The sequence below is a fragment of the Giraffa tippelskirchi genome, chromosome 4 (genome assembly GCF_054371585.1).
Source record: "Giraffa tippelskirchi isolate mGirTip1 chromosome 4, T2T-mGirTip1v1.2.pri, whole genome shotgun sequence".
Taxonomy (NCBI): Eukaryota; Metazoa; Chordata; class Mammalia; order Artiodactyla; family Giraffidae; genus Giraffa; species Giraffa tippelskirchi.
This window is the reverse complement of record NC_137278.1, coordinates 89,177,646-89,203,134: the sequence shown is the minus strand read 5'-3', so window position 1 is coordinate 89,203,134 and position 25,489 is coordinate 89,177,646. Positions and strand designations below refer to the sequence as shown.

Sequence of the window (25,489 nt, the reverse complement as noted above, 5' to 3'; positions counted from 1 at the left end):
AGCCACACTGAGGACTTGAGCAGGCAGAAGCCTGCTGGGGAGGAGAAAGCTGCCTGCTAGACAAGGCAAGAAATCGAATTGTGGCCTTGGAAACATTCCAAACCACCGGCCTAGGCTTTCTTGCCTGTACCATTAACACTGGCATCATCGTCATCAAGAGGAGTAACTCTTGAATTGCCTGATTTATGAGGAGTACCTGGCTAGGCAACTAGGGGCTCACTGTGTTCTGAACACGGGCCCTGCCATGGAAAGGCTCCTGGTTAAGACGGAGCCAGAAGGGATTATCTAGGAGAAGCAGCAAAATGAGCCTGTCTGAGAGCTTGGTGGGGAGAGGGACAAGCATCACAGACTGCTGTGGGAATGGCTGTCGTCAGGGAAGCAGCGCAGAGAAAAGTGAAAGTGGCTCAGTCGTGTCTGCTCTTTGCGACCCCATGGACTATACAGTCCATGGAATTCTCCAGGCCAGGATACTGCAGTGGGTAGCCTTTCCCTTCTCTAGGGGATCTTCCCAACCCAGGGATCGAACCTAGGTCTCCCGCATTGCAGGCAGATTCTTTACCAGCTGAGCTACCAGGGCACAGAGAAATGGGGATGTTAATTAGCTGGGCCTTGAAGGAATTAAATTCAATGTGGTGCAGACCACGTTAGAGTGAAAAATTGGCACAAGTCTGGTGTGTGCACAAGTCTGGTAGGCATATCTGAAACCACGGTGAGTAAGGCCTGAAATGTCTGTGCAACAGCACCCAGACTTCCTGGCCCCAGGCTGGCACAGAATGGCAATAGGCTAGAGACAAGTCTGCCCACTGCAACTAGGCTTCAATGCCTGAGAGACCTGCTGTACCACTTAGCAGCTGAATGACCTTGAACAGTGAACTCCCTAAATCTCATAATCCTTATCAGTGAAAGCAGAACCATAGTCAGGCCTAATGTACAGGCTTGCTGTGAAGGATAACTGGGCTACGGATGGTCAAAAGGCCTAGCCATTTCCTAGCCACACACATAAGCTCTTCCAGGCCTTTCCCTCCCTCGCCTCCAATTCCACAGCATGCGGTGGCAACATCATATAGAACTGTCCAAAGCATCTCTGCCTCCCGGTTTCCCCTCCCCAAGCCCATCACAGGCTTCATGGTACTGAGGTCCCCTAACCTCCTGCGTAGACACTGAGATACAAGCCTTCACTTCAGACAGCCAGTTACCTGGCTCAGAATAGAGCCATTCCTTCAGGTGTAATCTGCCCCTCAATTCCACTTGGAACCTCCTCTGCCAAAACTTATACCTCCTTCTAAAGTTTAGGAGTTCTTGGCCAGAATTCCGTGAACCCTCGGAGTGTGTATGTGGGGGAATATATGTACATACACACAGGCTTGTATCCACTCAGTTTTCTGGCTAGAAGGTACATGGCTTTCATCAATGTCTAAGGAAGATTCAGGACTAAAATCCTGAATAGTAACCAGATCCCTTTGGAAGTATAGCTCTCCCTGTAGGAAAAGCCAGACACTGAGCAGTCTCCTCCTCTCCCTGCCTCACAGAGTTCTGGCAGGAGATTTTTCAAGACCTGCAGCTCTGCCTCCCACCTCTTCTGGGAGCCTCCACATGAACCTCGGGTCACACCTAAAAACCAGTACAACCACCATTCCTAGCTTGACCTCCCCGAGCCAGTTTAGGGTACCTAGGGCCACGCAAGGACCCTGTACTTCTGAGAAGAGAGACTTCCAGCTGGTTGAGGGAATCTCAAGCAAGAAGGTCCAGTCTAGAGGCTTGGGCTGTCGAAGCTGAACTGAACCCAGACTGTTTCCCACAGCTTCTGAGTCTGAGCACTGGCGGCTACAAAGTCTCATCCACGGCCTTGTCCAGAGAGGGCCCAGCAACATTTGTGGTACGTATGCACTGCGGGGAACCACACCAAACCAGGGACAGATGTGACACTGTCTCCAGCTCGCCCCTTGTCTCATCTGCTCACCAGGCAGACGAGGATGGGGAATAGCCAGTGGGAGATAAGGGGAGGGAGGAGAAAGAATGCCAGGCCCTTTACCCCGGAGGCCTCAGCTTTGATTTAATGGACACTGTTTGCCAGGAATGAGAGAGCCTCCAGGCCCAAGAGACCAGAAGACAAAGGCTCTCGAGGAAGTGCAGGGAGGTGGAGGGGAGTGGTGGAGGCCGGGCTTTGTGCTGAGCACCACCCCTCTATCTGTTTCAATCACTGCTAGGGTTAGGGTTACCCTGCATTTGGGGCCCCAGCTCCTCTGTGGGGTCTGTGACATCAGCTGTTGTGATGTTAATGGAGCCCCTCCCTGCTCCCCTGCACTGGCCAGCCCACATCAGCTCCTGGGGAGGATTCCAGCTCCTATTGCCTCAGGGAGGGGGCAGTCTGTGGGCCCAGAACCCAACCCAAGACAACAGCCCCCCTCCCAGTCTGAACCCACTGCTAAGTGTACCTTCCAAGCCCAAGCTGTGACCTTCCTCTCTCCAAAGCTCCAGAAAAGGAATGAAATCTGAACATTGAGACGCTTTTCTGGCCCTAAACAATCCTTCCATTCTCTAGGCTCAATGATGGGTCTATTCCCTCCTGTAAATGGGTCTCGTAATCTTCAACTTTTACCTTTGCTTCTAAGGGTAATTAATTGCATCTCCCTCTTGTTCTCCCCACACACTCCCCTCTCTGTTACAAGGCTCAGGTTAAGCTGGGTGGATGGCTTTTCTTTCTTTCTATTCCATAGAGTGCTTATTTTTAAAGCTGATGGAGTAATGCCCTGCCCTCTGCAGTGAACCTCTCTTCCAGAGAAGCATGCTGGGGAAGCACCACTTCCCTGGGCACAGGAAAGGGGGCCTTAGACTGCCCAGCTTTTCAGAGAACCAGTTCTGAGCTACCATTTCGCTTGTCCCAACCCCCAGATATGTTCCCAAGGTTTTAGGAAAGACATTTTCAGGTACCACTCAGGAGTAAAGTGGAGGGTTAAGTAGGGATCTGGGAGGTAAAGATGGGCATGGGAGAAAGCAAGACCAAAGGGTCAGAGTCTCTTTTTTTCCAGGATGAGGAGAAACAGTAAGGTTCAAGTGCAGGGCCGCTTGAGGACATCCAGGCTGGAGGTGAGGGTAAGACCCATGAAGGCCAGCTGGCAGAGAGACTGCCATGGTAGAGGTAGGTCATGCAAGCAGTAAGCTGAACCCCAGGGAGATTGGTGGTTTCCAGTGATTGTATCCTTGTCTGATGCCTCTGCTCTTCGAAGATGGGAAAGACATCACAGGCCTGTCTGAGGCCCCCGCAGTACCTCACCCAGTAGATGGCATATGGGCTCTCGTGGCCACATCAAGTCACACTTAATGATTCGCTGCCGAGAGGGGGGACTGTGAGAGCAACACTCCTTGCTAAGAGGAATTCTCTGTCACTGACATTCTTGAGAAAGCATATGGTGATGATAAAAAGCAAACCAACGTTTAGCCAGGTTTATTACCATGTAAAATTCTCTGCAGATATGTTCCATTCCACTCTTGGTATGCCACGGAATAAGGAACAGGTTGAAAACAGATTGAGTAAGGTGAGAAATCAAAGTAGCATTTTAATTCCTGATGGGTGGGATGTGGTCCTGGTGGTGATGGTGAACGTGTTCATACATGCCTATGCACACGTGCACACAGAGATCCGACAGTACTACTGGAGGTTTTCCCCACTGGGCCTGAAGGCCATTCCCCACATTTAATCACTGCTCACAGGATGGTGATGTTCTTTCAGATCATTTTACTACATACTTTTTTCACAAAAAAATTATGGTGTATTATACTACAGGTTTTTTGTGTTTTTTTTCTACACAGTGTATCTTAAACATTTTTGTGGCAACATACAGGATATCTTCATCCTTTGTGAAGCTCATAATTATTTCTATTGCATGGATATACCTTGAGTTTATTTAACCAATTCCCAATTGATGGATATTTGGGATGTTTCCAGTATTTCACAGGCATTTCACAGTATATCAAGACATCTGTATACATTTTTGCCTTGTTTAGGTATTTCTGCAGCACACAGTTTCAGGAGTGAAACTGATTGGTTAAAGGCTGTAAATACCATAAATATTAATAAAAAATGTGTCTTACTTTCTAGCAAATCACCAACTTATACTGTCTCCAATACTATATGAGTTTGCTTGTATTCTCAGCCCTAAGGAATTTCAATATTCTTCATTCATTTTTTACAAAAGTAAAAAATCATTTCCTTTTATTTATACTTCCTTATAGTGAGCCTAAGCATCACTTACATTGTTTATTGCTCATTGTATTTCCTCTTGTATGAAGTAGCCATCCATTTATTGTGCCTTTAAAAAAATAGATTGTTTCCTTGTTCATATGATTTGTAACTCTTTGTCTATATGGGATTTCAATTATTTGTCTTTTGCATAGCAAATATTTTCCCCAGCTTTTCTTTTGAGTTTGTTCACAGTCCATATCTTTTAGAACTCTTCATTCTACAAGTAAAAAAAACCAACTCAGAAAAGGAGATTTATTGATTGAAAGTCCAAAGTTAGTTCAAGGTTGCTTTGTTTCAATGACTGAAAAACATCAAAGTTCTTTCCTTCTCTCTACTATCTTTTCAAGTAGCAAAGCCATCCTAAATTTCACTATCCTTCTGGTGGCTGACTGTCATTTTTCCAGGTTTCATGTCTCCACACCACACTGTGTAGAAACCGACTTCCACTGGCCCTCTGAGATGAGTGAGGAACCTTCTGTACCATATGCCTCCCATATTTGGAGACCTAAATTTAATTACACGTCATTCTTTTTGATCAGGACCAATTCATGAGTTTACTGCTTAGGCCAGAGTGACTTGTACCAATCATGGTGGCAAAGGCAACAGGGTTACCTTGGTAGATTAAACCAATCAGTTCTTACCCCTAGAATCTATAGTAAAGACGTATTAATACTCACCACCAAGCAAACTGGAAGACATCTGCACAGTGGGGAAGGAGTGGAAGGAATATTGAGGAGACAGGCCACAATATTCACTGCATGGTGCTTTTTTGTCATATAGAAAGTTTTTTCATTTTTTGGAACATTAATTTATCATAATTTTCACTTATGATGCTTAGATTTCACATCATACTTAGATTTTCCCCTCTTAAAAACATTGACCCATGTTTTCTTCTGATATTTGTGTTTAATATAGCAACCATTTATCAGTTTAAATTTTACCTAGAGGTGAAGAATGTGGCAGAGATCCAGCTTTTTCTATTTTTCCGAGTGGCTCACCAGTTGTCCCCCAACATCATTGATTTCTTTTTAAATGTTATTTTTGATCATATATAAAATTCTCATTTATTGTTGGGTCTATTTCTGGACTTTCTGTACTGTTCCGTGATCATTCTATTTCTGAGTCATTACCATATTGTTTTAGTTACCATTGTCTTTGTAATTTTTTTTAATATCTAGTAACCTACATCGTGGAGTAGGAAATGGCAACCCAGTCCAGTATTCTTGCCAGGAGAAATCCATAGACAGAAGAGCCTGGCTGATCACAGAGTTGGACATGACTGAAGCTACTGAGCATGCATGTGTGCATGCGGCCTACATCGTGGTTTTCTTTTTCCAAAATGTTCTTCAATATTTGGATACTTATTTTTCCCAAGTAGGTTTTTTTTTAAATTGAGGTACAGTTGCTTTACAATGTTATATTCTGCCAGAGTAGTTTTAATCTTTAAAAAAATGTTTAAAGGTATATTGTTATTTTGACTGGAATTGCACTGAATTATAAAATAATTTACAGGTAAATGACACCTTTATAACATAAAGCCTGTCTATGCAATGATGACAAATGTTTATTTACTCACCACATGTATATTCCTCTGACAGTGTTTAACATTTTCTTTAATTTAAATTCTTTGCATTTCTTATTCAATACAATCACAGACATTTTATGTTGTCATTATTGTTATAAATGAGATCTCTCCTTCCATGTTCTATATTTTCTTCAGCTTTTAATTACAGAAGCAATATGTAAACACCTATAAAATTAGTAAAACTCCTGAAGTCTGATATTACCTAATATTGGTAAGGATATGGAGAAACATTTATAGGAAGATAAATTAATACCACTACTTTAGAAAGTAGTTTGATGATGCAGATCCAAACCCCTCATCCACAACTTAGAAATCCAAAGAGCTTTGAAAACTGAATGCTCTTTCCTAACTCATTTGGTGGCAAAACTTGACCTGATGTGAAGCTATGAGTCATCTTTATTTGTCTCACTTAATGTGAATATTTATATTTTTCACCACAGAAGAAGTAACACATTTGATTATAGAATACTTTCCCAAATTCAGACTGAGAGTGTTATGTATGGCATATATACTATATTACCTTTCTAAAATCCAAAAAATTCTTATCCTGAAACTTATCTGACCATAAGAGCATTGAGCAATGCATTGTGGGCCTGAATCTAAGAAAGATGCACATATCCTAAGACCCAGCAGTGTTACTTCTGAGAATATTCCCTTGGGAAATCAATCCTGTGGGCACGAGGAGACATAAGACTGTTCATTCTAGCATTGCTTGTAATGATGAAAAACTAGAAATTACCTAAAGGTCCACCAAGCAGTGAGTAGATAAATTGTGATATATTCATCTAATAGAATATATCACAGCCATTAGAATGAACTAATACAGCAGTTAGAATGAACTATAGTTACATATGTCAATATGAATAAATCTTTAAAACGTTGTTGAGTAAAAAAAAACAAGGTGAAGAATGAAAACAGTGCCTTGTAACTCTGAAAACATGAGGGAGAATGATAAACAGTAAGTTCCTTCTGCAGTAGGAGGAACAAAATAAGGTCCACTGGGGCACACAGGGTTTTTTTACTTTATAAAGTCTAATTTCTTTTTAAAAAATCTGGAATGAACATGGCAAAATGTTGAAAGGTTTTTACAAATAGACTTGTAGTCTACATAATGGTCCTAACCTTTTTGTGGCTGCATAGTATTCCATGGTGGGACTACTCCTTAATTTAGCCATTTCCTTACTATTTATTGATATTTAACTTGCTTTCACTTACTTGTTATAACCAAAACGGCAGAATCAAGTACATTTGATATCTTTTTGCATTTATACAAACATTTCTTTAAGATTGCTAGTAATTCCTAGGAGTGATGTTAGTAGGTTAAAGGGTATACATTTTATGGACTCCCCAGATGACACTAGTGGTAAAGAACCTGCCAGCCAATGCAGGCTACACAAGAGACACAGGTTTGATCTCTGGGACAAGAAGATCCCCTGGAGAAGGGCATGGCAACCCACTCCGGCATTCTTTCCTGGAGAATCCCATGGACAGAGGAACCTGGCAAGCTACAGTCAATAGGGTTGAAAAGAGTCAGACATGACAGAAGCAACTTAGCACACATATATTTTATATTTTGTTAGATGATGCCAATTGTCTTTCAAAAAGGCTGTACTAATTTATTTTCTTACCAGCAATGTAAGAGATTGTCAATTTCCCAACATCATCAGTGAGGCTCAAACTGGAGCGAGGAGAAATAGTTTATTAATTTGCAGTTGCCAATTTCTGTTAGGCTGAATCATCTTTTCCTATCTCATTAGTCATTTATAGTATTCTCAAGAAATTGCCAGTTGATACTGTTTTCAATTCAAAGTATGTCCAGCTACAAGTAATTGAAAATGGGCAATGAGTTTGGTAAAGAATAACGTAAGGATTTTTTTCTTCATTTGGTTTCCATGTTTTGTTTTGACTAAGAAGAATTCTGGAGGCTTAAGCACAAGCAGTACAAGGCTAGAGCAGCTGAGCAGCAGAGACCTAGGCACTTTCTGTCTTCCTGTTCTGTCTCCTTAGTATGCTCACCACCTCATAGGCACGGGCGGCTGTGTCACCCACAGGCATCATGTCCACCTTCCAGGATGGAGGAAGAAAAAAAATAAAGAGATAAAGGCCTGTTCAGGTCAAATCTATCCCTTTCATATGTGCATGCGTGCTCAGTCACGTCTGACTCTTTGTGACCTCATGGACTGTAGCCCTCCAGGCTCCTCCGTCCATGGGATTATCCTGGCAAGAATACTAGAGTGGGTTGCCATTTCCTCCTCCAGGGGACTTGCCCGACACAGGAATCCAACCCGTGCCCCCAGCATCTCCTGCACTGGCAGGTGGATTCTTTACCACTGAGCCACCTGAGAAGCCTGTCCCTTTCTTAGAAATCTGTAATTTTCATCTTTCTTTGGGTTTGAATATTACCTTAAAATTATGCATTCTCAGAATTATTTAAATTGCTATTTAACATTATCTCTTCATGTTACCTCCTCTTACATCATACTGGTCAAAATGTGGCCGCTAAACCAATCATGGCCAAAGAGAGTATGACTATGGTTTAGACCAATGATGGTTCATTCCCTGTAAGCTCCATCAGAGCAGAGTGCTTTGTTCACAGACTTATCCTTAGTGTCTAGAAGAGTTTTTGCCACATAGAATGTGTTCAATAAATTTTGCTGAATAAACTGTATGCATGAAGGAAAAGATAAATGGAGCTGGGATGGGGTGGGAGATCAAGGGATCTGTAACAGTATTTGAGCCAATCTGGGTCCTGTCCGCAGGAAGTCATTGGGAATAAATACTCTCGAGAGAGGGGGTCTATCACAATTTCCTGGATCCACTGAGCCAAATGATGCTAACTACCTATGTGTTTGTTATGCATGGGAAACTATTGTCTCCCAGTCTTTCACTTATTCTTTAAATAAACTTAACTTTCAAATAATTTTAGGTTTACAGAAAAGTTGCAAAGTGGTACAGAGTTTATACAACTCACCCAGATTCCTCTGTTAACATATTATCGTGTATATGTGTGAAAATGTTAAAAACCAAAAGAGTTTTGCTAGCTCCTTAGTCTCCTCTGGTCCATGACAGTTTTTCAGTCTTTCCTTGCTTTTCATGTCCTTCACAGTTTTGAGGAGTACTGGTCAAGTATTTTGTAGAACATCCTTCAAATTTGCGTTTGTCTGATGTTTTTCTCTTGATTAGCAGGGGGTAATGGGTTTTTTGAAAAAATACCACAGAGGTGAAATGTACGTCTCATTGCATATCAGAGCTTACACGCTGTCCACGTGACATCACTAATGATGCGAACCCTGATCACTTGGGTAAGGCAGCGTCTGCTATGTTTCTTCACAATGAAGTCATTATTTATTCCTTTCCATATTCTGTTATTAGAAGCAAGTCACTAATTACAGCCCACACTTAAAAATGGAGACAGGGAGAGGTGGAGTGTTTTTACCTCCTAGCAAGGGTATCTAAATAAATTCTTTGGAATGCTTCTATAAGGATTTTTTTCTTTTTATTCTCATTTATTATTTTAAATTATTTATGTATTTCAATGTGAATGCGTACTCATTTTAGGTTTTTTCTTTTTGTAATTTTTTATTGTGATATAACTCACACAACATAAAATTCATCATTTCAAAGTAACAATTCAATGGATTTTTATATACTCTCAATGTTGTGCAGCTAGTACCATCTATTAGCAATCACTTCTAATGCCCTCTTTCTCTATCCCCCGAATCTACTTTCTATTCCTATTAGTTTGCCCATTCAGTATATTTTATGTAAGTGGAATCATATAATATGTGTCCTTTTGTGTCTGGCTTCTTTCACTTAGCAAAATGCTTTCAAGGTTTATACATGTTGTAACATGTATCAATACTTCATTCCTTTTATGACTAAATAATATTCCATTCTATAGATATTACTACATTTTGCTTACCCATTCATGTGTTGATAGACTTTTGCCCATCAATGAATAGACAAACAAGTCCAATAGAAGAATAAACAACTTGTTTCCACTTTGGGGCTCTTGTGGACAATGCCATTGTGACCATAAGTGTACAATTTTGTTTGGACATGTTTTTAATTCTCCAGATACATACCTGGAGGATCCGCTAGGCCATATGATAAATCTATGTTTAACTTTTTGAGGAACTGCCAAACTATTTTCCAAAGTGTCTGCATTATTTTATAGTCCTACCAGCAATGCAAGAGGGTGCAAATTTCATCATATATTTGCCAGCACTTGGTATTTTCTGGTTTGCTTTTTTTTTTTTTTCAATAATTGCCATCCTGGTAGGTATGAAGTGATACCTCATTGTAGTTTTAATATTCATTTCCCTAATGACTAATGATGTTGAGAATCTTTGCTTGTGCTTATTAGCCATTTGTATATCATCTTTGGAGAAATGTCTATTCAGATCATTTGTTCCTTTTTAAACAGGGTCATTTGTCTTGTTTTTGAATTGTAAAAGTTTTTCATACGTTCTGGATATTAGAGCCTTATCATATACATGATTTGCAAATTTTCTCCCATTCTGTGGAACTTTTCACATTTTGACACTGCCTTTTGATGCAAAAAAAAGTTTTAAATGTTGATAAAGTCCAAATTTATCTTTTGTTTTTGCTGTTGCTTTTGTTTTTGCTGTTGCTTGTGCTTGTGGTATGATAGCTAAGAATCTAAGAAAATGTTGCTTCAACCGAAGTCATGAAGATTGTGCTTCTATTCCAAGAATTTTATAATTTTACCTCATGTTTAGGTCTTTAATGATCCAGTTTGATTTGAATTTTTGTATGTGGTATAAGTTAGGAGTCCAAGTTAATTCTTTTATATGTGATATCCAGTTGTCCCAGCACAATTAATCAAGAAGACAATTCTTTCCCCACGGAATAGTCTTGGCACCCTTGTTAAAATCAAATGACTATAGATGTATGGGTTTATTTCTAGACTCTCAGTTCTGTTCCATTGAGCTATGTATCTACCCTTTGGGCTTATATATTTATTTCACCTCTTAGGTTATAATCCAATACTATGTTATTTATTTCTTTTATTGCTCAGATTATTTCAGGTTGGGAGCTCTTTCGGGTTGTCTCCAGAGTACCTTTGCTAAACCCCCATTCTTTGTTAAAAACATTATTTCCTTGTTTTATCAAACTACAAGATGCTACAAGTTTATCTTCTCTTTTCCCTGTTCCAGCCCTAGAATTAACCAGTTCTTCACGGAGTCCTGATTCCTTTTATGAAAGAATGATATTTAGAAACTAAGATTTGGGTGCTTGGTGTGCTCATTGCTATTGAGATGTCATTATTTTTTTTTGGCTTTCAGCAGACAGAACTAGATACTTTATTATATATGATATCCATATATACACATGGTATTACTGTTCCTATATCTATACATCTGTGTGTATATATATGTAAGGTATGAGGCTTATGTGTATATTTATACTACACATCAAACTCTAGTACCATAGGAATAATTCTAATCTTTCTTTATTGCTTATCTTTCTCCAACAGTGATTGGAAAAGGAAATGGCAACCTACTCCAGTGTTCTTGCCTGGAGAATCCCAGGGATGGGGGAGCCTGCTGGGCTTCTGTCTATGGGGTTGCACAGAGTTGGACACGACTGCAGCGACTTAGCAGCAGCAGCGGCTCCAACAGTGAGAACCTGGCTCTCATCATCTACCAGCTGTTAACTTATTTATTCAACCCCAGTACACAGTTTCAGAATTGTTAGCTCATACACTCACTTTTGTCTATTTTCATTGTTTATACTAGCTTTCCTCATACAGAATTTTGAAATTTGATGTAGCTTAATTGTCGATTCTTTCTTTTAAAAAGGAAGCTCCTGAGTTTTGTATCTTGCCTAGAGAAGCTTTCCCACCCACCCCCAGATTATAAAAAATTTTAGTTTTGTTTTACATTTAGATATTCAGTCTTTCCGAATTTTATTTTGGGATTATATAAGATGCAGATCTAATCTTTTTTTTCCCAAATGGCAATCTGAAGATCCTAAACACATATTATTATTAGTCAATCCTTTCCTTACTGATTTGTAATGCATGGGTCTATTGATATTCTACTGATCTATTTGTCTATTTCTGTGCCAATAGGAAACATTTTAATTTTTGTAATCTTCAAATATGTTCTAATATCTAGTAGAGAAAGTCTCCCATCAGTGACCTTCTCTAAAAATTTCTTGGTTCTTCTTGTATGTGTATTCTCGCAGATGAGCTTTAGAATTATTTTATAAAGTTTTATTTTTAAAATTTCATGGGAATTTTGATTGGGATTATACTGAATTTATCCAATATTGGAGAAACTGACTCCTAACATTGTGAGTCTCTATCTAGGTCTTCTTTTATGTCCTATGTAAAGTTTCATGTTTTCTTCCCATAACTACTGAATTCATGAATTCACTTTATTGCATTAATTACTTAAATCCACAAGAGTATTCATATTATTCATCATATATTTTAAATTAGGTTTCCAAATTTAATAATGTTAACTTACATGAAAGCTATTGATTATATATTTGTCATGTATCTGAACAAGTTACTGCATATTTTATTTGACTGAATAGGTTTTCAGTTGATGTTCTGGGATATTCTATTATAGGCAGTCCTAATATCTGCAGATAATGGCAATTTCACATTTCTCTGTAAATCGAAGAACTGTCTGTTGGTGGGAGGATGAAAACACAAATCACTAAGCAAACCTAATCAAGGAAAAACAAGGTAAAAAAGTACAGATACTACTATCCTGATTTCTAAACAAAACTAAGAAATAGAAAGTGGAAATTACCACAGAACTGGGTTTAAATAATAACTTAAGATAATAGTTTAACTGTAAGTAATGTTGAGAATAATTTATGTAATTTTGTGGAAATAAGTCCATAAACCTAAAGAAAGATGGCTGATGCTTCTAGAAGAGTGTGTATTACCAAGAGTGACCCAGGAAGGGAGAGAAAACCCCCAAAATCAATAAACATGAAAGAAGTTGAGAAAATTGTCCAAGAGCTATCTCTGGCATTTATACTCTTAAAATTTTTATTTACCCTTGCATTTCTAATTTTTTCTTCATTTAATTAGCTAAGACAACCAGACAGCATTGCCTGTTAGTGGTAATGGTAAGAATTTGTCTCTTTTCTTACTTTAACCAAAACCCATCTAATGTTTAGTTATTAATTATGAGGTTTGTTGTAGGCTCATAAAGTTAAGGGAGTTTTCTTCTATTCCTGGATTTTATAAGAAATTAGTGTTGAACTTTACTAAGTGCTTTTTTTTTCCAGCCATTTCCTTCACCAATTCATACAGTTAAGTATTAATGTTTCGACATTTTGGTTCATTTATGGGTGCAACCCCAGTTGGTCGTGATGTCTTACTATTTTGAACTTCTGGTTTTATTTAGCAGCATTTGTTGTAGGATTTTTGTATAAATATTCATAAGTAAGATTTGTCTGTACTAACACTGTGTTTATACTGCCTTCAAAGGTTTGTTTTGGTCCTCAGGAAGATTTTTTGAGAGATCTTATCTTCTTTTTTGCTTTGGTGTATCAAGGGTTATCTGTGCCTTGGCATGACTTGTAAAATTAACTCCATCTGCAGCAGGTGGAGGTAGCTAGCGTGCTGGTCATTGAGGTTTGTGGTTCCTATCAGCCACCTGATGAGTGTGGATGGGGAGAAGCAATTAGTTAGGGTGGGAAGTAACCTGAGAAAATAGGTTACCAGCTAAGTTTGTTTGTATATATTGTTTCTTAACAATCTCTTCTCCATTCTGAAGCTTCCTCTACCCCGAGGACAGTGGAAATGGGAATGGAGATGAGGGGTAGATTTGAGAACCAACATGGGAGGTGACTCAGCTGACTCTGGTTAACTAAACAGCCAGGGAGATGGGAGATGTCAAGTTAATGTCTTCTTGATTCACTGGAAAAAAATAACAGGATTGCTGGAAACAAGAGATTCCAGAGGAGATTTAGTTTTTGGGAAGATGAGAAATTCAGTTTCAGATGTGTGTGGAAGATACATTTCAGAACTTGAAGAAGGAAAGAGATTGGGCACAGAAGGTTATCAAATGCTGAGTGTAACTCTCACAACTCATTTACATCTGATGTACAGACTGGTAAACCAGAGGCCTAGAAAGATTGAGTTCTTCAAGTTCTTTTCATTCTAAAAATCATGTTCTTTTCAATGCATCCTTTATGAGACATCAGCTTAGAGTTCATTGGCATCAAGGGAAAGTCTTTTCAGGCTAAGAGAGATATTGGTTTGGTCACAGGCAGAAGGAAAGAAACATTTAGAAATGACTAGAATAAAGTTGCTTGTAGTCTGAGTGAGGTCCTGGAGTACATAAGACAGGACTTAGTTAGGAAAGTACTTATTGAGAGTACAGACAGAAAAAGAAGTATGTCGTGATTTCCTGATTTCCCCATTCTCACAGATACAGCCCACCCCCTCCTTCACTCTTCTTCGCCGTCTCCAATGGTTCCAAAAGGCAGGAACCTTATCTGCCTTAGCGGCCAAGGCAGAGGGTGGTGTGTGAGTGAGAAAGAGAGGAAGGACTGTGGTGAGATGATAAATGCTAGGGTGGTATGTACAGAATGTTCTGGAGCACCAAGGAAAGGGTGACAAATTGGAAAACTCCACACAAGGATATAATTCTTAAATTGGGTTTTAAAAGATAAGTAGACGCTTACTAGTCAATGAAAGGGGGGTAGTCGAAACAGTGGTAACTGGCATGTGTGAAGGCTTAAGAGATTTCATTCTGATCAAACTGGCAAAATTAGAAATGAGCATAATGCAAGAGTCGTTTACAATGTGAGGAACCAGGCACCTTTGTGCACTGCTGATGGATGTGAGCCAGTGCAGTCTGCCTGGAGTCACACAACAAAACTTAATTGACATCTGCACATTCCCTAGGATGCGCTCATTCCTGGTTAAACGCCCAGAGAAAATACATTCACTGCACAATGTGTGCAGAAATAGGAAGCTGGAAGAAATCTGGGTTTCTGTTACCAAGGTAAAATGTGGTAGATACATATTTTGGAATATTTTACAGCAGTTACAGAGTATCAAACTAGAAATACGTAGAGCAACATAAACAGAATTTTTAAATGATGTTAAAAATTTTTTAAACCTGGAATAAGATCTACATTGCAAGATCATTTGTTAGTTAAAGACTCATACATACAAAAGATAATACTATTTTCAAAGATGCATACACATCACTGGACATATACCAACACAATGGCAGGTGGGTCTAGGGGTGAGAGTGAGGGTCAAGAGTAGGGCTAGGGAAAAGGAAATGAGTAGAGGCTGTACTAACCGAAATGTCCAGGAACTGGAGCATATGGTGACCAGTTTCCTGTCCCTAACGTCCAAATAAAGGATCTAGAAGTGTAAAAGTGGATGGCATGCCTTTGCCGCAGAAGAGGCTGGGGGAGTTGGAGGGAACCCCAGAGCTGAGGCTGGGGGAGAGGCTGGAGTCAGAGTGCCAGCCTGAGACCCACCCCGAGGGCAACAGAGAGCTGCTGACAGCTTTTAAGAAGAAAAGAACATTTTGTTTTAAAAGATCCCCTCTGGTGATCTAGAGGAAAGATTGGAGACAGTGGAGTGTTTAGAAGTCTACTTTAAAATGACAGGAGAGAGACACGGAGATCAGAACTAATGTGGGTAGGTGGGGTTGCGGGACTGTGGGTGGTCTGGAGTGGGTAGGTGGGGTTGCGGGACTGTGGGTGGTCTGGAGTGAAGGCCATCTCGGGCCCCTGTGGGAACCTGCACCAGACCCCCTCCTCTTTGAATGGAAGCAGTCATTGGCCTCCCTTGTTTCAGGAGAGCAGCGAAAAGGCCAGAGTGACGTATCTCCTCTCCTAGTCTCAGTCCCTTCTCCATCTCTGGCTGCAGCAGGCGCAGAAAGCAGGAGACTCAAGTGCTAAGTCTAGCTCTTCCCTCTGGTTCCAGAAGTGACCTTGGACAGGTCACACCTTCTCTCCTGGCCTCACTTCCCCTCTCTTCTTTCCATTCTGCATTTTTTTTAGTTCCGTATGATTTCCCTAGTAATGAGCCCCAACAAGGAAATCTTGCCCCCCACCCTCTGAAATCCCCCCCAGGTGTCTCCAAAGTCCTGACGTCCTCCTTAATCTTCCAGCTTCACTGCCCCGCCCTGGTGAGGAGGAGCAACAAATTGGTATCGTAATGGCCCTGCTGATCGCATTATGGGTGTCTAATGCAATATGCCCTCATGAGGACCATCCATCAGAGCAGAGCCCCTCCCTAGGTCCCTGCCACCCCAGTCACATTAGTCAGGCAGCTCATTCATCACTCCCGCGCACCTCCATGGAGACTGGCCTAGACAGATGAGGGGCCAAATCAGATTTATGGGGAGGAATCCTGGAAAAAATCGGCCCCATCCATCTCCCAGACACTGAGGAGGGAGTCCTGTGTCCCCACTCCCTCCAAGGCTCCTCAGGGAAACGGGTGCTAATGGAGAAGCCGGCCAAGTTGCTTTTGTTTTCCTGAAGGCCCATTCTTGAGCCCCCGGGTTGCCTAGCACAGCCCTAGAACTAGCTTCCCTAGGAGTTCGTAATTTTTGGAGAAAAGTCCCTGCCAGGACTAGGATACAGTGCCCAGAATTCCAGGGAATTCATTTAGAGGGGTCCCAGGCTGGGTGCCGAGAATGGGGAGCAGTAGGGCCTCAGCCTGACTCAGGGAGGTAGCCGGTCCCACGGCAACCAACTCGGGGAAGGTGACGGCACCTGGGCCTTCCACCTGGAAGGAGGCCTTGCTTGGGGCTTGTCTCAGCTCTGCCCACCAGACGGGGGCGTTCTCCTGCGCCCGGGAGACAGTGAGAGGCTTGAGGACAGGGTGGAGCAGGAAAGGGAATGGCTGCCATTCAGGTCCCAGGATTTATGAAACCCGAAACCTTGGGGACCCTCTTGAAGAAAATAATGCAAAGTATGAATTGCCAGGGCTTCTCAGGAGCCTATATACATGAGAAACCCAAAGCTTTGGCTTCCTGGGCCTTACTGTGACTCTGTCCCGGCTCTGAGCCCACCACTGTGCCAAGTGTTTTATATGGAATATCTTTTTATCAGTGTCATCACTGCCGATTGCCCAGTAAGGCTAGACTTCTTTTCCCCGTTCTTATAAGAAGACTGAGCCTGAGGGGTGAAGTGACTTGGCCAAGACTGTACATCCAATGAGCGGCAGGAATGACTCCCTGACCTGTACTCCTGCTGGCTGGTTGTGGTAAGCGGGGTGGGGCCTCCTTTCCAGGCCATCCTCAAGCTGTAGACAGGGTGTGGCCTCTGCCCTGGTGATCCTGATGAGGGACCAGTCACAGGGACAGGCCAGGAGAAAAAATCCTTCTACCATAGAGCCCCAAGGGATCAGTGATGGGTGCTCTGAGCCCCTGCCCTAGAGCAGTTATTCTTGGCTTCCTCTAAACCGACTAGAACCCTGTGGGAGCTGGGTCCCATAGAGGGGGCTCAGGGGTTAAGGGACAAGGCAGAGAGCCACAAAGAGTCCTCTTCACGTCACCGTAGCCTTCTCTGTGTAGCCTGCCCCACCTCCCCAGTCTCACCCCTGGACTTCCTCACACCACCCAGGCTCCGAGCTGTCCCTCTCTCTGCCGGCCAAGCCAGTCACTGCTCATGTGAGTTCTAAGGTGCTGAGAAGGTTGAGTGGCCCCAACCTTCTCCTGCCAGGTCAGAGGTGCCAAGGCCATGAAGCTCCATGCCTCAACCAGCTTGTGCGGAATGGGGAAAGGGCTGGGCATGCAAAGCTTTGGGGCGGGGGTGGGGGGCGCCGGAAGCCTGTGTGAGCCTCCACGAGCATGGGTGAGTGCGGGAGAGCGCCTGTGGGAACAGGCATGTGAGCATTCGCCCGAGAGAGGAAGCACTGCTAACGTTTCCCTGAGCATTTGTTCTCTGCTGGATGGTTGTGCAGGGGAACTTGCCCACAGCTGCCACTTGCCTTTGAGGGCAATGCCTTGTCTCCCCCAGAGGGCAAGCCTGGCCTAGGGCTGTCTGAGCTGCTGCTTTCATAACTAGCGTGAGGAGACCTAGCCTAAGTACCTCCATCCTTGTCTGCTTCTTTCACCTGTCTCTCACCCTTCTCTCCCAGTTGGCCCAGGCCCCTCCAGGAGAGCTTGGCATCCCTGCTTGCCCAGCCAGCACATGGAATCTCCCTGATGGATCAGGAGAGCATGTGGGAAGAGAGTCCATCCCCCTCTCTCATTGCCTGGTTTTCTTCCCGTGCTTCCAACACTCCCCATTCCCCTTTGGTTCCCACATGGGTTTCAGAGTGGCTTCTCCCTCTGTTGAGTTTTGGTCCTTCTTTGGACCTCACTGGATCCTCACACTCCCTGCTCCCACAGAGGCCCCCTTCCTGTCTCAGCCCTGAACAAACAACAGACGGCTACACGGTCAGGTAGTGTTGTCCAGGGGGAACCCACAGTCTGCTGGAGGACACGGTGCAATGGGGGAGCTCTGCCCTGACGGGCAGCCTGGATGGAGTCTCGGTCTGTGGCAGGCAAGATCCGGACCCACTTAGGAGGTGCCCCTGAAAGTGTTATGTCACCATACAACATGGTGAAAAGCTCAGTGAAAACATTAACTCAGTAGCTAGATACAGAATCCTACCAATGACCATAGGTCAGGAAGCTCTGTGTGTATATGTGTGTCCCTAAGTTATGCTATGCTATGCTAAGTCGCTTCAGTCGTGTCCGACTCTGTGCGACCCCATAGACGGCAGCTCACCAGGCTCCGCCGTCCCTAGGATTCTCCAGGCAAGAACACTGGAGTGGGTTGCCATTTCTTTCTCCAGTGCATGAAAGGGAAAAGTGAAAGTGAAGTCGCTCAGTCGTGTCCGACTCTTAGCGACCCCATGGGCTGTAGCCTTCCAGGCTCCTCCGTCCATGGGATTTTCCAGGCAAGAGTACTGGAGTGGGGTGCCATTGCCTTCTCCGGTCTCTAAGTTAGGCGAGGGTGAAATTACTAACCTGAGTACCGTGATTACCCTAAGATTCTAAGTGCTGAGCAGAAACAAACAAATAGGATAATCAGTCTCGGGTAAGGTTAACACTAGGACGGGGGTTTGGGGCATAGAAAAGAGGTCCCTCTTTCCCAGACTCCTTTTTCTCTTCTTGTGCCTTAAATGTTGGTATCCTTGGGACTCTATCCTAGGCCCACTTCTCTTTCTGTGTAGGCTTCTCTACTCCCACATCTTCCTTTATCATAGGAGTGCAGATGATGTTTAAATCATCTCTAAGAGCCCACCAGAAAACTCCACTTGAATATCCCCTAGTCACCTTGGGAATTCCAGGGCAAAACCAAACTCATCATCTTGTCCCCTAAGCCTCACTCTTTTGAGCTTCCAGCTCAGTAGGTAATTCTGCCATGCACCCAGCTACCCAGCCTTAAATCCTAAACACCCGCCTCCTTCCCCACCTAATCAGTTGCCAAATATGTCAACTTTTTAACTGGACAGTTCGAATATATGCCTGGCTTCCCTGGTGGCTCAGACGGTAAAGAGTCTGCCTGCTATGCGGGAGACTTGGGTTCGATCCCTGGATTGGGAAGATCCCCTGGAGGAGGGCATGGCAACCCACTCCAGTATTCTTGCCTGGAGAATCCCATGGACAGAGGGGTCCACTTTTCTCCATTCTCCCTGCAGCCAGCTTGGTTTAGTCCTTAGTATCCTGGCTAAGAGCCCTGGCTAATGCAGATTCCCTGGGCTTGGATTCTAGAGGAGATTAAATCTAACCCCCAAAGTGCAGCAGGATTCATTTGGGTAAGTTGTCAAAACACTTGGTGCCTCAGATTCTTCCTCTATGAAGTGGGAATATAGTATCTACCTCCCAGGGTTGATGTGAGGATTAAATGAAATCATATATGTGAAGTGCTTTGAAAAGCAGCAGGCACATAGGAATCAGTGGTGGCCTTTACTGCTGCGTTACTGCTATCACTACTGTTCCTACTGTTCCTGTTCCTGAGCTATCACCAGCCTTCTATTAGGACTCCTGCCTCACCCTCATTCCCGCCTAATCCAGTCACCACCTTGGAGACATATCCGAGGCTCAGATGACCAGCGCTCATGGGAATGAGTGGTGGTGCAGGCTCAGCGCCCAGGTCTCATGGACTCCAGAGCCATTATTCCGAGTTACAGGCCACTCTGCCTATTTGCTGCAAGTGTGAGGAGTGAATGGACTTGGAAGAGCAGGGCAGGGAGGAAGGAATGAAACCAATGGAGGGAAAACTAAAAGAGAGAGAGGAGCTCCAGATTTCCCACACAGAAGGGATTTCAGGTGGCAATCTAGTTGTGGGATAGGAGACCAGGTGATCTGTACTGAAGCTTGGCTTGAAGATGAAGCATAGAGTTCTGGAGGGGATGCTGATGGAAAGACTGTGTAGGAGGGGCCCAAGTCCTCCCACAAACTTTCTGGTACCTCAGAGTGGTCAGGAAGGTGAAATCCTGGTGGGAGCAGAGGCACAGGCTAGAATATCCCCGGACTTCAGAACGATGGACCACAGGGCGTCTTGCTGGGAGCTCCGCCTCTAATCTGTGGCCACCCTATCAGTGTCTGGGGAAGAAAGTGAGGAAAGCCGTAGCATCTGGGACCACTTTAGCTCGGAGCTGGGGTGGATGGTGGGGTACAGGTATGAGAAGAAAGGGGGGTGGACTTCAGGTGGGCAGCCACACAGCCTCCCTGCTCTGAGTCTCCTCCAGCTCCTCCTCCAGAGAGAGTCCACAGGAGCCACAGCCTCACACAAGAGGAAGGGATTTGGACGCAGGGATGGGGAGCTCTGCCAACCAGCTTCTCAGGCTAGCTCTGCTCTCTGAGCTTTCTGAGCAAGGCTGCCAGTCAGTTGGCTGGCCGGCCTGCTGGGTGGCTTCTGAGCCCAAGCCAGCTGGGAATGGAAAGGCTGGTAGGGGTGGACTTCTGGGCACCTTCTCTGGATGAGGGGATATTCTTCCTGGCTCCTTCGGCTGTGTCTGAGGCTGGCAACTGGGTTGCTGCTCTCCCTTCCAGCCCCAAAGAATGGAGACCTTTGGGAAAGCAGTCCAATGACCGCATGTACTTTGCTTCAGGCCCCAAACTGCCTTGACAGTTCATCCAGCTCCATCTAGCAATCCTTAGAGTTCAGGTGCAGGGCAGAACTTTGGCAAGAAAAAGCCCACCCCATCCTTGTCCCAGTCAGGCCCCAGGAGAGAAGCTGGCTGCACAGGCCCAGATGGGGAGAGGGCAGAGGGCACTGTACCTCCATGAGGGACTCCTCTGAGCAGGCTTCCCAGCCCTCCCCTGGCATGGGGGGCTGGGAAGGGCAGCCCTGGAGGGAGGAAGCTGTGCTCCAGCTTGCCTGGCTCGACCCATGTGAAAATGAACAGTGTTCCTTTTAAAAATCAACTATCTTGCAATTTCTAGGATCCATGGGATTTTTGCAGCTGAGGGTGTGGGTGGGGGGAACAGTTTTTAATACCAACAGCATGAAGGCAAAATCACTTAGAGCCACCCGACCACATCCCTGCCTTTGACATCGGTGTTTTACCCTCCACAAAAGCCTTGAGTTCTCTGTCATGCCTTTCTTTTTTCCTCCTGGATCTCCAATTGTCAAGCCTTCAAGAAAATGCACTTCAGTCCTTTGTCACTGAGTGTAATTTGATAAACTGAGCAGAAACACACTGCTCTCCCCATCCTTTCAAAAACTGTTACCGCCAGAGAAAGAGGATGAGGGAAAGAGATCTGAGGTCTTTGAATGGAAGTTTAAGCACGAGCGCACGCGTGCATGGGCAGAAACACACAGACACACTCACACACACACACACACGACTCTCATGCACATACCAGGACATGGAGTTGTCTGGGATGGGAGGAGGTTGAATCCCAGATTCTTGTGCATGGGGCCTGGCCCTGGGGTCCTGGGGCGCATGCCCTTCCAGCTCCTAGCGATTCCCCTGGTTGCAGGCCTGGTTGCAACCGCCCAGTGGGCGGTGCCAGGGCAGGTTTCAGGCTATAAAGGGCTCTTGGCTCCCAGGGCCTGAGGGAGCGCCATCGCTGCAGCACGGTCCCTGCCAGCCACAGCCAGCTTGGGGCACTGCCGGCCGGTGTCCCATCGCCACCGGGCAGGCTACTCTTTTCCAGGCAGTGCTGCCTTCGACACTGCCAGCTGCATTCCTCATCCCTACCTCGCTCCTTCCATCGGCAAGTCCCTTTTTTGGTTGCTTTGGTCTGGGTTGGATATGGAGTAGGAGGAAGGGGACTGGCTATGGGGGCTTTGACAGGAAGATGGGGATATTTCCATTTCTCTGAAAAAATTCCTTCTGGGGCAAGTGTCCGAAGCTGCAATTTCTGAGATGAGGTATGGGGTGAGGCTTGTTCCAGATTCAGGCAAAGGAGGAAGCGGCAAAGTACTCTCCTAAGGGCTGACTGCCTGCTTCCCAGCGCTTCAAGGGGGTGGGTGAGGGGCTCCCTCCCCCAGCCATGGGTCTTGGAGAAGCTGGGAGTGAGGCACCAGGCTGTGTCTGCATCTGGCCCCTGCCAGGTAGAGACACTTGGGTGGGGGCTGTTGTCGATAAAAGAAAACAAAAACAAAAGAGTCTAAAGAGCGAATGATGAGAGGATACTGGGGGTAATGTGGGAGCAAGTCACACTGAGGGACAAAGAAGAAGAAACCTTTAAGAAATAAGTAATTAGAATCCAGAATATAGCTCTGCTTCGGAAGCACGATAGACAGCAGGATGGTGGCTCCAAAAATGTGGGGGGGCCTTGCTGGGACGCTGGCAGGTAGTGGTTTTGAAGGGGCCCATAAATGTTCTAAACAGTCCAGAGCCCAAGTTGGGGGGTGGAAGGGTGGGGAGTGAAGGGGAGCTTAGCCCCCGGGGGCTCTAGGAAGGCAGCATCCACGGCACTGTGGTGGTTTCCAAATCAAGCTGGGTTAAGTCTGTACTCCTACCCAGCCTGGACAGCAAGGGACCCAGCCCCTCTCAGAATCACCAGCACAATCTGGGACTGTCCTCTAAGCTGTCCTTGAAGATTCGGCGCCCGAGAGGCATGGCTGGCCTGGCAGTGCCTGATCCAGAGGGAGGACGTGGAGGGGGAGAAGGGTTAGCTGTCCTTGGGATGAATATCTGGGGCCACAGCTGGGACCCAGGGCCAAAGGGGTGCTGCTAATGTGCTGGGGTGGCACTTTCTGCTCCCGTTCTAGAAAGCGATGGAAGAGCATGTCTGAGTAGGGCCTGGTGGCCCAAGGCAACCTCTCTTCTTCACCCCTCAGAAACAAAACGTCACTTCCCCTTGGGACTTGAGGTTTTTCAAGCAAGGAGGCCTGCTACTGCCATGCGTGTATGGAGAGGCCTCAGAATGAAATGGGGACAAGCCAGAGGCCTGGGGAGGATGAGGAGGAGCTGACAGCTGACTTCCAAGGGTGCCTTGGTGCCAGCAAGGCAGGAGAGGGCAGCTTTATTTCTCAGGCTAGACTATCGTGGACCCAATGGGAGGCTGGCAAAACCTTGCAGCCTCTCTTCAATCCCTGAACAGTAGCCTTGCTTCCCACCCACAGCCTCCTGGTCACTCTGGACACTGGCCACCATTTTATCATGGGCTTTTTTTTTTTTTTTTGCTTCTTTCCATTTGGCTCCAGTTGGAGGAAGCAGAGGTAGTTTTAGGGAAAAGAAATTACTGCAATAAATAAGCATCAATTTAAAAAATTCGGGGCCAAAACTATGCAAAGTTAGGTGTAAAACTAACAGGTCCCTCCGTTGTCAGCTTTAATGGTCAGAAGCATGGATGTTAAACAAAGAGGCAGCTGCCATGTGGGACAGGATCTCGCGTCTCAGGGGGCTGTGTGCTTGACGGCGGGAGAGGGGCAAAGAGACTGCGATGGAGATGGGGAGGGCCACTCTGGGGCTCAGCTTTTTCTTCAATACAAAAAGTTATATGTAAATCTAATATCTAAAAATAGTGTTTTCTCACAGGGCTGAGTGGAGTTGAAATAAATAGTAGCTGTAGAAGAGATGTTGGCCCTACAGGGCTGCACACATATAAAGGATTTGGAAAGTGCCATGTTGTTATTTCTTTGGGCATAGAAAGTCTGGGATACTCTTGGGGAGCGCTGTGCCTCTGTGAAGAGATGACTTGCCCCATAGATGGGTATTTCCTGAGCCTAGTAGGAGGGCGCAGAGGCTGTGCCTTGCCTGACTGGCTACATAGTCCAAGAGTGTCTGATGTCTGCCCTCTGTGTTCTCTCAGCCCCTGTGCCAAGCACTGCAAAGTTCATCCAGGCAAAGCTCCACTTGAACCAGCATGACTGATCCCCCAGTCGGTTCTGATTTCAAGGTGCCCAGAAGGCTACAGAGACGTGGGAGGCAAGATGTGAACCCAGGCTTCAGAGCACTTCAGGCAATAGCTGAAGCCCCATGGAAAAGGGTTGTAGGTGGGGTGGGGGTGGGAGGGAAATATTTTATCCTACAGCCGGGTTTCACTCCCAGAGCCTCATAGGCTGAGCTGCGTCCCATCGTTGGGGAGTCCACAAGGGGCCAGCCATACTCCTCTCGCCAAATGCAAGGTTGGATGATGCTTGAGAGGACTGGGGTTCAGTCTGGGGTCAGGGACAGGGTCCTGACCTATGACTCTATGACCAGGATTAAGGGTCAAACTGGGATTAAGCTTGGGGGTCTGTTTTAGGTCAGGGTTTTGGGTCAGACTGAGGTCTGGATCAGGGCATGTTCTAGGGCCAGGGTCAGAGGTACATGCGAAGCAGATGAAGGCATGTCCTCAGCTGGAATCTGTTGAAGATGATTGCCGACCCTTCTCTGTCCTAGTCTCACTCTTTCTGAGCCTGCTCCACAGCCCCAGGATTCCTACTCTCCCCAGCCCCTCTGGCAACATAGAGAATTACAATACTATGGCTTTTCTTTTCTTTTTTTTTTCTTAAGTACTCTTTGTGATTTGAACAGAGAGATGGTTCCAATTAGGAAATCCAGTGACTATTGCTATGTAGCCGTGCTGTCCCTATGGGCATTCCCCAGGACCCCACTTGGTGGCTGGACAATAAAGACTCAGAATGACTCCCCCGGGGGCCCCTCCCAACTCCCACCTGAACAGGAGGAGAGGATGAAAGTGCTCCAAAGCCAACGGTGAAGCAGGAGAGGGGGAGGGGAAGACAGTAGGTTCCTGGAGACTTATGAGGCTGTGATCTCTGCAGAGCAGACACTTCCTATCATCTCTTGAGGTTGGAGGCAGGTGTTGTGTGAATTTGTTGATGATGATTCTCTAAGTGTATGTGTCTGTGTCTCTGTGTGTGCACACTCAGTATTTGCCTGTGCATCTGTTTGTATCTCTATAAGGCCATGTGTCCATCCTTTCAGAGGTTGATGTTTCTGCAGGTGGGTTCCCCAGGGTGACTGCCCATTTTGCCATCTTCTGGGAGTGCTGTGTCTAGGGGTCAGGCTAGATTCTTAGGGCTCTTCAAACAGGAGAGCCTCAATAATCCACCCCCCTCCGGTCCTCACCCGATTCCCCTCCCCGCATGGGGAACACTGTGGTTTTGGTCTCACAGCTCCTGTGTTCCCAGCCCAGAGTTGTCCTCCCTGTTGTGAGGATGTGCCCCAGCTCTCTACTTCTGGGGTCACAACGGTCCCGACGAGGACTCCGTGTGTCTGGGTCCCAAGCTGCTTGACG

At 45.1% G+C, this 25,489-nt stretch overlaps 1 long non-coding RNA gene across 1 annotated transcript; it reads left to right on the top strand.

Annotated features, from left to right (window-relative positions):
- Positions 1 to 2,326: 2,326 nt before the first annotated feature.
- On the top strand, positions 2,327 to 9,305 carry LOC145503482 (uncharacterized). Its single transcript, XR_014051498.1, has 3 exons — positions 2,327 to 2,613; positions 3,030 to 3,139; positions 5,422 to 9,305. It is a non-coding gene; the product is annotated as an uncharacterized LOC145503482 (long non-coding RNA).
- The last annotated feature ends 16,184 nt before the right edge of the window (positions 9,306 to 25,489 follow it).